Raw genomic sequence first — 8,128 nt, 5'->3', positions numbered from 1 at the left:
TTCTCTGGTTTTGTGGAATGTCCAACTAACTCTAACGTCCCTGAAACCTATGATTTTTTCAGTGAAATTCTAATTTTTTTCGGTGATATTTTGTAACTTTAATATCCTAAAAATAGTTTTTGTAATGCTTTGTGTTATTAAAAGTATATAATGCTTCCTTTTTTATTAAATACTAAAACATATATTTGTTTTTGAGAAAAAACATCATGCATCTATCTTGGTGGTGTGCGGATTCAAACTGCCATATTGGTGAAGTTGTGAAGGATGGGCATTTCAGCCAGCCCACTCTGCTTACGCTTACAGGGAAGGAACAACAACACTACATGTTCCAGGTCTTCCCTGTAGTGATCTGCTGATCACAGGTCTAGTTGTCAGCATGCCACAGCCAGTCCCTCATGGCTTGGTTTACACCCACACCGCACCTATGCAGCACAGACATCTTAGGACATGTGACCCTGCCAATAAAAAGGTCCGGGCACACGTGCTGAATGGCTATTTCCATTCTTTCCCATGACTTGAAGTACTCAGAGTTAGTGGCTGCCGAGGCACTTTGTCCAACACGAGCCTCCCGCCACTTGGCGATGATTTGAGTTCCACTGAGTTAGTACCCCAAATCTGAGCTGAGCGGGTGTGCAGACTGCGATAATGCGTAGACCTCGAAACACCATCCTGGAAAAACAAGATCCAATTTGAATTGTGACCTCGGCTGGACAGCATGTACGCCACACAGAGATGACTCCTCAGCGTGGTGCATTGATATGTTTTCTGCCATTGTGATATCAAGACTCAGAATCAAATGTGCGACCTTCTGGCTGCCAAGTACAAGGGCCCCGGCCTTGGAGCTCGCTTCAGCATGTAGTGGGCCCTCTTTGACACCCGTCGGTGGCAGAAGGTGAGCAGAGAGACTCGTTTGAGCAGCGGCGGGCAGTCACCTCTGGGCGGTGGGAGTGGATGGTGTGCAGCATCCTCGGTGTGCAGGGTCGAGCTGACACCTCTGGATGACGGGAGTGGATGGGGTACAGCAGCATGGGTGCGCAGGGGCGATGAAGGTGTGTGCAGTTGTATGTACTCTGCCTTTACTGATTCTATACTATATTTCAGATGAGCGAGCTTGAGGGCTCCAGTAAGTCCCACTCCCAGCACGTGGTTGGAGACACACCAGTGGTGGAAAGGTGAGCGGTGAGCGTTTTGTCTGCAGTTTTGCCACTCACTCTCCCTCTCCCTCTCCACTCTATATCTCTTTGTCTCTCTCTTCCTCTGTCTCTCACTATTTCTCTCTATCTCTCTCTCTTCCTCTCTCTCCCACTCTTTCTCTCTTTCTCTCTCTCTCTCTCTCTCTCTCTCTCTCTCTCTCCTTTGATGGGCGCACAACGCACACTCTTATCTTGCTTTTTGTCTTGCAGGCTGTGATTCACAGATTGTCGAGGGATGACACGCCATGGCAGTACCTACTTTTATTTTGTTGTTTTGTTTAAATACAATGTTTTATATGTAAATCCATAGACAACTGTGATCTCATTTGTCCAACCTCACATGCATCTTGATTGTTATAATTGTGCGACATCAGCCGATTTGTTACATTCCAGATTTCGGAAGGTTGCTGTCACATTTGTTTGTCGGGGGTCAGGAGGGGATGGCGGGCAAGGGGGTGGTGGTGGGGGGTGTCGGGGTACTCTTGGGTTTCCAAGCTGCATGATTGTTAACTCCATGGCATCTATTGTTGTTCAGGTGTGGCTGTGGTCCGGGCTCCCTTTCATGTTGCAGGTTGTAGTCTGACTTTACACCAGGTCAGAGCAGGTGTAAATTTCCTGGTGCTAACACACCTTATCGCCTGTTTTGTTATCTCTTCACTGATCTTGTTGGTCGTTGAAAATGTTACAAAGTGATGTGCCTGCTGCTTTTTGCACGGGAACGCCTACTCTGCATCTCATTAGTGATATTTACTGGGGTAATCCTTGATGTGTTTTTTGAGGCTGCTATCACTGGTAAACTGGTGATATGGGCTGTTTACACCAGCTTGTGAATGGTGTGTTAAATTTATCACATTTTGGCTGCGATAAAGTGCCGTTAACTTGGCGATGTGTCCTTTGGAATATGCCCCTTTGTGTTTTAATTTCCTGAGAAGTACTCAAGTGTCGCGCTGAGAGTCGTGCACCCAGTGCGTTCACACTTGGGGGCCGCTGAGAGCCCGCACCCTTTGTATTCACACTAAGGGGGCTGCGCTGAGAGCTGTGCACCCTTTGTGTTCACACTAGGGGCTGTGCTGAAAGCCACGCTAGGGTCGCAACTCAAAACATTTTTGAAAAAACGTTCACTCTCATTAATTTACATTCGCCTCTGAGTGCAAAATCAAAAGGTCACATTATTCATCCACTCAAAACACTGCACTTGTGCAATGGAAGAGTGTTCTTTACAACACATGTTTCCTTGTGTCTGCAGATTTAAAATCCGTTCATTACACAAGGCACTTTGCAACTTGTTTGTACTGGAACTAAACTTTGCTTCTGTGCTGCGAGTCATGACAACTGCTGTGGGTTATGCATATTTGTGGCTGCCAAAGGTTACTCCTTAGAAATTCCTTGTCACAACCTCAATCCACCTTGTTAGATTAATTCATAATTTAAATGTCTATAAATTACACAGTGGTAGAGTAAACCACACACACTAGAACACACACCTAATCAGCAGGATCAAGAAGGTGTTATTTCATCTCCTCACACGGCAATTGCACAAATGTAAATTGGGCCAGTGGTATTTTGCTGTGAAGGCTAGTTATAGACATACCTACCTCTCTAATGCCTATTGAACATCAACACACTGTAAGGTATGTGTATATTTACTAAAAGTGTGCAAGCATTTTTACACTCTGAAAATGCTTCTAAATGCATTCTTTCAAGGGTAGGAGTAAATGGGATTTCTCAGTGGGAATATTTAGGCAACACCCATAATTCATATGGGTGTAGATAAAATGATTTCTCAAAGAAGAAAAATATTTTGCCCTATGAAAGCAGAACAAATATAGATTTTTAACTTGCAAATGCACTTTTGAATAACACTCTTTATGAGGACATGCACAATTGTCAAATTGCCATATGAGAAAACAGTAACTTGTTTGAATACGAATGGATAGCTATGACTTGCCTATATATGCCAGAGTACTCTTGACATTCTCTAGTAATTCCAAAATAATTGAAAATATTTCAATTGTAACAATCCTACAATAAATTTGCAACTGATTCTCTGTGGTATTGTGATTTAGGCCATGAGGGCCTACTTAATGGTGGATCCAAAAAACACTGCCATGGTGAATTTATCATTTCCTTCTAAAACGGTACAGGCCGTTCACCATATTTGGGTTTTCCAATAGTTCCATCAGAGAAACATACTGTTTGTCACAAAAGGGCTGTTTCTACAAGTCAAAGGTCCATCGAAACAGGCCATAGTGCTGGCAGACAAACCTTCAGTGGCACCAGAGCTGCTTTCTCAGAAGTTGTTGTGGTGTAATATCATCTACTGCTGAAGGTGCACAACTAATGATGCCAATTGGATTTTGCTGTGGAAACAGGATGCCATCTGCAGTATGCCTGCAGAATTGTATGGTTACAGACCTTGATGGAGCATGTCAAACTTAGTTAAGAAGAGCAATAGCAGTAGGCATGCCAGCACAATGATGTGTGCCACATCACATGATAATTGAGGATAAATCCATTGTCAAATCTCAGAACTAATTGCAGGTCACAATAGCAATCAGGACCTCTGTGCATACAGTGTGAATCCATTCGATTGAGCACACCATTGATAGACCAGGATCACCAAGGGGCATATTACCAACAACTAGCGAAAATTATCGCTAAATAGGTTTAGCGACAATTTTTCTATCGCCAAGCATCGCCGGATTTTATCGCTGAGATAACGTGCTATTATCAACGTTTATCTCAAAAGTGATAAAATACCTGGCAATAGCGGCAAAATGCGTGAATATCGCTGAGAATACAGCAATATTCATGCATTAGCTCTTAGCCATGTTATCCACCTCCCATTGGATAACATGTCTAAGAACTGGTCTGGGCAGGTGTTAGTATTTGGAGATTTACGCCCTTAGAGCGAATATTTCCATCGCTACGCCTGCCTTGCTAATAGGCGATAGCGATGTTAGGATGGGTATGCCCACTTTGCATGTCATTAGTGATAAATATCGCTGACATGCACAGTGGGCCCCAAACCACTCGCTATCGCCTACAAGCTGTCGCTAACTGCTGTTACCGACAGCTTGCTAATAGGGCTATAGAATTTTTGCTGCTTAGCGGCAAAAATTGCCTATCGCCCCCCTTGATAATATGCCCCCATGTTTGTTGGAGAGTTGGTAGACACCATGATGGATGGCTTGCAAGGTCCTCCATGCAATGTATGCTTGCATTTGGTGGCCATGGAGACATGCAAAGTTTCACTTTTTCGCTAATAAATTTGTGAATTATTTAAATAAAACCAAGGCTATATTTGAGAAAGTTAAGGAACTCTCAAATCCTGACAAAGTAATCACACCCTTGGTTCCCTCTCAAGAATTATTCAATGACTTCTCAGGTAGAGGAAGTTTCCTCATTCCTTTAGGGAGGCTGTAGTACTCCCCCTCAAAGTAAATAAGGGAAGATCCAACCAATCTGAAAAACTATAGGCCTATCTCTTTACTTTCTTTCTTCGCAACATTTCTGGAGGCATATATTGCCCAACACCTGAGTATCTTCTTGCAGAAGGCCACTTTTATTGATTCTCATTTTGGCAGCTTTGGATGATTTAAGGGATGGAGCAGATAAGATGTCACACAGGCACTGGTCCTTTTGGATCTCTCTGCTGCTTTTGACACAGTTGATCGTTCGATATAGATCGACCCTGCCAGAAATGCTGACTTGCAATGCTGGATGAAGTGCTTTCTACAAAATCATACCCAGGCGGTCCTCCTCTTTCCAATCTGCTCTCTGAAGGTTCAACTTGACTGTGGAATGCCGCAGGGATCATCCCTTTCTCCTATGCTGTATAATATCTATTTCCAGCCTCTGATACAGGCTCTCCAGCAATGGAAGGTGAAGATATTTAATTATTCTGATGATATGCAGCTGATGTTCACAATCGATAACATGCCCATACCTAAAACCTTTTTTCAAAATTCAATGATTTACATAGGGACTGGATGGACACTCATCAATTAAAATTGAACTCCTTGAAAACTGAGTAAGTGGTGACAAAGAACACATTTCACTTATGGATTCCCCTCCTTCTGGTCTTCAGAGATGGGAGCTCCTCTCATCCCCAAATAAGTGCTGAAAATCCTAGGCATCCTCATAGATAATGATTTATCTATGAAATCATAGGCAGGATCTGTGACCTCAAACAAATAAAAATGTTCATTCAATTTCAAAGGTGTGCATCAATAGTTGAGCTGACAAAAGTATAATTTGGGCCATTTGTTGACTGATCACCCCATATAATTGAAGTAAAAAATGACAAATAAGTCACACACACATCCAAATGATGACAAACAAAACATCAAAACTACAGCCCCAAAAATGACATCACACATTCGTAGCAAAGGTATGCACTCGTTATCATGACAGTACAGGCGGGAAGGTCCAAAATGACCTGCTATATGGTCTAAAATGCAATGTGCCTTCCATAACATTGCATAGGCTAGAAACAGAAAGACTGAAGACAGAGTTAAGGCCAAATAACAAATATGTTCAAAGGACTTATATTAAAATTATTTTGTGAATTTTCAGTTCTCTACAAGATTGGATTCAAAATTAATGAAACAGAACAAAGCCAACACACGTTTTGCAACTCTTATAATTACTTCCCCAGGGCTCAAGTCATAATTTATCATATTCGAGACCTTGTTTTCACTCATTGAGTAGCTGTAAACATGTATTATGCTTCAGTTGTGCACGCTGTAGATCTAAAATGATTCTTTGTGGTGGAGAATTGCGCTCATGTAGGACTTGATCATAATGAGCTCAGTAGTTTCTGTTCAAGGCATATACTGTGCTCCTGAAGATCATGCAGAGAAATTAGTGAAGCAGAAGCAGGTATCACACACAGCTGTGACAGTGTTTTCTGGTATGGCAAACCTGTGCAAATTCTGAAAGTGGTTTGAGAGCCACATGGATGTTACCTGAACAGCGGGTGATAAAAATCTCCCGTCATCTCAATTGTGCTGTATCCATCCTTTGCAAAGGAGATTGAACATTTCTTTGTGGCATCATGTCGGAATGAGAATCGGATGAAAAGGGAAAGTGTGAAATTAGACTTTAGAGACTCACAGTCACCTGGAAAGATTGTCAGACACAGAAGTGCAAATCTTGCAGTAATTTCACCAAAGCTGTCATTTCAGTCTTTTCAAACATTTGAGAGCTATAGTGTGCCTTGCTCAGGTCTGAAAATCTGCAGGATATCTTCATTCAAAATTTGGATGAAATAGCTACATCAGAGGTACAGGAGGGGAATGTGTTTGTCCATGTGCTCCTTTCAAGGATCTCTCTTGATCTGCAGATGTCTGTGGGGCTAGTAGACACTGAAATGGCAGCCATGTTTTTGCTTATGACCTCGATGAGTCCTACATGTACCTATTTAAAAAAAAGGCTTTGTCACATCATCACACGATAGAGCAACTCACTGATAGTAAATGATGTGAACTTATTTCATAATAATATGCATGGCTAAGTATCATGTTAATATGTCAATAAGAGACAAACATGTACTACTAAATGGACAAGTGAATACAACGCTCAAGGTACTTATCTTACCAATAGGGGGAAGTGTGATTAAGCTAGAAAGGGACTTTTCTCTTGTTATGCTACAATTGTCAGGAACAGCAAACTTGGTAGCAGAGCACAGAAAGATGGTTACACAGAGATACAGGTAAGATATGTTATTTCACTGTTGTGGTTATGCTGAACTTCCAAGCAGGTTACTAAAATGTCTCCTATTGCCTCTAAATATCCATTTCAACCTACAGACGTCCATGGCCAGCAGATGTGACAAGTCAGAGTGCTGATCTCATTCCTCTTTCTCCATTTCTACCAATGGCCCTCATAGTTTCGTTGTGCATGGTCATGGTGGAGGCGGGTAGAGAAAGAAGAGTGCATTGGGCACATTGACTCTAGAGTTCAATGTTAGTTCTTCCTGGCAGCTATTTAAGGGACAAAATAGGTACATATAGTTAGCTGAGGAGTGATTTAGCAAGGTTCCTCTGAACACAAAGATATATGGATTGCAATTAGCAGTGGTATCAGTTACATCTAATCTATTTGCAGTTTTGTGGAGGACCCCACAATAAAGAAATCGATCGTTTTGGAAAAGGGTGACAGTACAGGTTCATCCAAATATGAATAAAGTAAGTGAGTTGAACCAATCTTGCCTGTATCTCTGTATTACTATCTCCCTGTGTTTCTGATATGAAAGCTTGCTGTTCATGAACTCGATAAAAAAGGATGAACCTTGTATAGGCAAAGTTTGATGATGAATAACTGGGAGTCATAACTGTAATTATTGTCAAAGGAAGAGGGACTTTATTATTGCAGGGCATCATGGACTATACAAGTTAGTTATTTGCAGAATTGACCTTAGGCTGTCATTGCACTGACTGCAAATATTGAGAATGTAAATGGTATTCAACATCAGATTGATCATCTCAGTATGAAAATACTTTTTTGAACAGAGATTATCAGAGAGGTTGATTTATTCAAACTAAGAAACAAGTTAGGCTCAGAGTAAATTAAGCCTTTTGCTTAGGAAGTAGATCATCATGTAATAACTAGTCATGCTAACCCAATTACTGAAGTGACTGAATAGATTCACCAGTACTTAATTTGAGCCAGTGGTTTCTGGTACTCAGCACCGCCACTTAATAATCAACTTCTGCACCAGTTAATGACATTAATTTCCGGTAAACACTTGGAGATGAACAGATTTTCCCAGAATCACAGGATCTTGAGCCAATGCTGAGACTCAGACCTGGTTCCCCAGGTCCAATGTAGACAGCTCCAGCCATTATGCCACATCCCCCCCCATGGTTAGTAGCTGCCTTATGACGATAGCCCCTACACTTATTTTGTTACAAAAAAATTACTGAGATTCA

Source organism: Lissotriton vulgaris, chromosome 6, assembly GCF_964263255.1.
Source record: "Lissotriton vulgaris chromosome 6, aLisVul1.2, whole genome shotgun sequence".
Classification (NCBI taxonomy): Eukaryota; Metazoa; Chordata; class Amphibia; order Caudata; family Salamandridae; genus Lissotriton; species Lissotriton vulgaris.
Note: the sequence above shows the minus strand (reverse complement) of the source record.